Genomic DNA, 5,168 nt, shown 5'->3' with positions numbered 1-5,168 from the left:
ACCCCATGACGCTGTCCGCTTATGCCCATGAACTCACTAATTCTTTTCTTTGAATCATCAAGGCGTCATTTTGACGGTGAAGACGGAATCTTGCAAGGAGCCCGGTACGGTGTGGTCTGCTCGACAAAACAATTCCCCACACTACAAATTGCGACAAATTCCCTGGTTTGGCCCAGTGGAACGCCCGCAACAACGATTAGGAACGTTTCCATACATAAATCGGGAATATATGCTTCGGGTCGATTTCGAGCGAACTAAGCTGTAAATATTGTTCATCTAACATTTAAAACCATTTTTAAATAAAGAGGATAAGATTCAGAGAAATGAATTTCCTACCTTCCTATCTTCCTTTTCAGGAAGATCATGTTGAGACATGGCAGTTAATAAAATATGAATTTCATGCCCAAAAATAGACTTTGAGTGCGCTTGAACAAATTTTGGCAAAACTTTGAATTTCTGGAGAGTCAAAGGTTTCGAATAAATACTGTAAGATATCAAATCTTTAGGTTGAAGTTTCCTTCGTTCAAACTGTGTTTTCATGGAAAGTTTGTGTGTGCCCCTAAGGATTGATCGGCGATTCGGACACTGCGGAAACACGTGGTATCGCTGAGCGTGTAGCGGTCTGGCTATCCAATAAGTTACTTTACCAGGAGTGTGTGGCAAAGAAATAAAAATAATGACGCTAGATTGAGTATACAATAATAAGGAGGCCAAATGGAACAGACTCACTAATAATTGTTCTCTTTAAAATAGTTCTTCGTTGGCCCATAATCCAATTATGGTTTTCAGACCCTGAAGATAGTCTGAAATGTTTTGATACCAGAGTTGGCACATGAGACTCGCGAATGACCGTTGCAAGCGCGAGCGAAATCAGAAGCGATAGCTGAAGCACGTGATCACGTCTGTATTGCGTGAAATTGTACAAAGGCGCGTTTTTGTAGTTTTTGTATTCAAGCAAAAAACGATCGTGCAATTGACGGAATACGTATTGTTATAATGAAAGCAAAATAGAGGTACAAACTGCCGTCACCTAGTTCACTGAATTTCGCACCTGAATGCACAGTACGTACATGCAAGAATCGATACAAAGACCGAGGAAGCAGCTTGAGCTTCCCGAGTCGGGTTCGTTCCCACGGTGCCATTACCACAAGTGCCGTCACCTAGTTCATTGAATTTTGCACCTAGATGCACATTACGTACATGCAAGAATCGATACAGAGACCGAGGAATCAGCATGAGCTTTCCGAGTCGGGTTCGTTCCCACGGTGCCATTTATCAGTGTTAACAACTCCAATGTTTCACGTTTCACCAGACTATTGCTCCGTCTTTTTGGTGGCAAATAATCCGTGTCATTGTGAAATGCTTGTCGGACTATCTACCTGCGGGAATGTGGCTTTGAACTAACAGTGATCTCTGAATTCCGAATGGCACACGCCTCAAATGCTTGACCATATTTGGGCAAGCGAACCCTACCGTTTATCTTTCTGCACTGCAATGGATTTTTAAACCTAGTATGACAGGCGAATAATACCTTTCCGTGAGTTGTCCGACTTGACACACGCGACCAAACCCAGCCGCCAGTGGCGTGTTTGATGAAATTTTCCATCAGAACAGTTTAATCGCGCAGGACAATTGCTTTGGACACCGAAGCCACACCTGACGTGCATTATGACGTTTGGTGGAAACCCATCAAAACTTGAGGTATATAAAACCATAGATTTCGTTGTTGCATCGTAGTACCGCATGATTTGGGTAGACCTTATTTCCATATTCATACTTATAGGCAAATTGGTGGGTATGCATAGTGTCCTGTTGGACTACTTTTGGTTATCAGAGCCCCAATTCTTCAGTTCCAGATCACTGGCATGTGAAGGCGAAATCGTGAAAACTCCTCATTAAAGGGTGGAGGCATTTAGAACGGTGATGGAGATGAGTCTGTCACCGATTTCAACTGCTAGAGGCGGGATGGTTCAGGTGGTTAGAGCGCGAATTTACCGACCGGAAGATCCGTGATCCGAACCTGACCTCTGCTTCTCGACTACCTCTGTCTAGGCTTGGGTAACCTGGCAGTATCCTAGCTCTCATGTATCCCTCGGATGGCATGGCCGCTAGACACTGGAAGGCTGTTACTGCTAAGCTATTCGTTTTAAATGCTAATGTCGTCCGTGAGAATTCCTTCGACATGCACATTAATATCCTTTTTCAGAAGACCATATCGCATGGGGCGGAGATGAGAGCCGTTTTTTCGTTTTTTCCCTTTAACGGGCGATTAAATGGTTACACACTCAAGGCTAGTTTAGGTCCAGTCCGTTCTCGAGCCTACTGCACGACACATCCATACCTGATACGGGCCATCGTCGGAAGCTCACTCCAGAAGTAAGACAGTATTCTGTCACAGCTTTCTGTCACCCTCGTAATTCATCAATTTTTTTTTACATTGCGAACACAGAGTGGCACTTATTTGAAGGCAAGACGGAGTATATGTTACGATATTTTGATGAGCTTGATTCTAGTTATTTCCAAAAACCTCTTGCCACCAACGCCACATGTTCTACTGGCATCCCCCTTTGCAACCTGAAACCCAGGTAAATTTCAAAGCCTGGCTCCGAGTACCACGGCATAGCAACAGCCCAAAGATTCTGTCAGGCAGCTGTAGTTTGCCTTCATTTTAGAAATTATGAATTAACGATTCGGGTCAACGCAACCCTGATTTATTCATAACTTGTGGTCGTCCGTCAGTCCAATTTATTGAAAACCTCGTTTTTCACTTGTTTTATGGCTTATTTTAACTATCCGAGAAGCGACAGTGGCCTGTACCGGACTAGGACCTTATCAGCGTGTTCGGATAAATTAACAAGCAAAGTAACCAATACAAATTCACAAAATCACAATAGGAAAAGAATCAATAGTCAAATGGGGACTCACGAATGTGTAGATCCAATAGTCCACTGCACCGATCCAAATGCAGTAACTCGCTGTGAATTTCCCACAGATGGTTCCGCGTGCGTGATATATTCCACGGTATGTAAATTATTCACGGCTAAAAATGTCACAGGGATATATTTTGTGACGTTGAACAGTTGACACAAACACAGAGATCTAATCCCACTGGGTCAGCAGTCAACAAACAGTTCAACGGACAGTGTCGCCCTCTGTTTTCAATGAGCGTCGTTTTCCGCATTTTCCTGCTAAAATTTAGGCCACTATTACCATGGAATAACTTTTGTGACTAAATTAACGTAATCAGCAATACGTTTTCTGTATATCGTGGAATACAGTGTTTTACACGACAACTGTATGCTTAAATTTTAACCGAGACGCCCAGAGGCAGAGCGCGATGCACAAGTGACTGCGATATCAAACATCACACTCTATTGTGGAATATATTTGTTTTACACGACAACTGTATGCTTAAATTTTAACCGAGACGCCCAGAGGCAGAGCGCGATGCACAAGTGACTGCGATATCAAACATCACACTCTATTGTGGAATATATTTGGTCTCCTGAAGGCACCTGTTCACTATCGACTGAGTATTTTAAGTTAGGCACTATATCAGATAACTTATATTAGACGACCAAATGCGTGGGTAAACTTTTTACCGCATTAACACTAATATTCAAATTGGCGAGCAACACTGTTGTCCCATTATCGTTATAACCGTGCGAATAATCGCACACTTTGTGAAGTTTTAAGGAAACTGACTTTGTAAAAGTTTCTGATGCTCATTCACTTTATGTTTCCTATGAACACTGACTCTTATAGCTAACACTGAAATCACCATGGACCGTATTCAGTTCACCCAATTGTTATGGCCTACTTGAAGATAGTCAGTAATCCAGTGTTTTGTTGCCTGCTTGCCAAGGGCGCCCAGTGAATTGCAGGCTTTCCGTAAACAACTGGGGGGTACAGCGCGAACGCATATCTCAAGAGTAGGATTTTCTGCAGAGGAAACCGGAACTATTGGTTCTAGTTTTTTCGGGCTATTGGTCTGACTAAAGTTTAGATGAGCATTAGTCTTGAAGATAAGTTTACTTTTGGGTTGTTATAATTGCAAGGTTTGAGGAAGAGGCTTTTGAGTTCATTTAGTTCGTTCTGTTGACATAGAGACCCCATTTAGGGACTTTTCTCTCAGGCTAAGCAGCCTTTATATTTGGCTTCCTTAATTTGCCTACTTATAAGCCAATTTCAGTAGCTAGAAAATTATGTAGAATAGTTTGGGGTGGAGGTGCAAACTCAACGTGGAGCACCTATGAGCTGTCCAAACATTTGACAATCACCCTCGCTAACAGTTGTTTGCACATGTACACTCATGTAAAGCTGATTGTTAAATCATATGTCCCGGAGTGCTGTCTGAACCGTTAAGTTAGTAGGATTGGGTGACGTTTTCTCACCGAATGATGGGCCAGCAGATAAGGCTCTCAAGAGCAAGTGAGCTTTGAGGCGTTGTCCTCTGACGAGTGGAAATGATCGGTTGATAATTGCGCCTGTGTTTGACCGGCAAGAGATGCAGCTAATAGGCACTTATACGTGACAGTTTGCTTCGAAATAATGGGCTTTTGAGCACCAATCCATAAAGCGAAAACAAAACCACCGGGTGATATTAACCGTCCACCGCGAAGTGCACCTAGTGAACGTCAGCAGTGGACTGCTGAGGAATTCCAAAGCTTCTCACGCTTGCCAGAAATTTGATTCTGTTAAACTTATGAAACAAACCTACTATTTAAAACTTTCTACAAAAGGATGCACATCTTGCAAAATATTCTGATCCAGCCGGCCGTTTTTGGAGCTATTCTATTTAGATTTGAACATAAATCCATCAACACTACTGCTACGTTCTCCATCAATCTTTTTGTTCTTCACGAAGAGGCTGTCACAAAGAGACTGGACCTTACCGTGGTGTGACGGTTCGCGCACCTCAGCGATCCATTGAGCTATACTGAGGAGTGCCCCCGCGACATTCACAGAGTCTATCATACCAGGTTGTCAATGGTTAGAGGTCTGACGAACACAGTCTCCTGACCCTCCAGGTTGGGGGTTGGAACATGTGGCGACTTGTTTCGTAGAGGTCGTAATGCATTTGCATTTCGCACCAAACACCGCTGCCTTGCGGTTAGGCTTTTGAGCCAAAGGCTTTGGTTGAGGACCCTAATCGTCCTCCTGTCTAG

Source organism: Opisthorchis viverrini, assembly GCF_000715545.1.
Source record: "Opisthorchis viverrini unplaced genomic scaffold opera_v5_553, whole genome shotgun sequence".
Taxonomy (NCBI): domain Eukaryota; kingdom Metazoa; phylum Platyhelminthes; class Trematoda; order Opisthorchiida; family Opisthorchiidae; genus Opisthorchis; species Opisthorchis viverrini.
The sequence above is the reverse complement of the archived record's forward strand: the minus strand, read 5'-3'. Positions refer to the sequence as shown.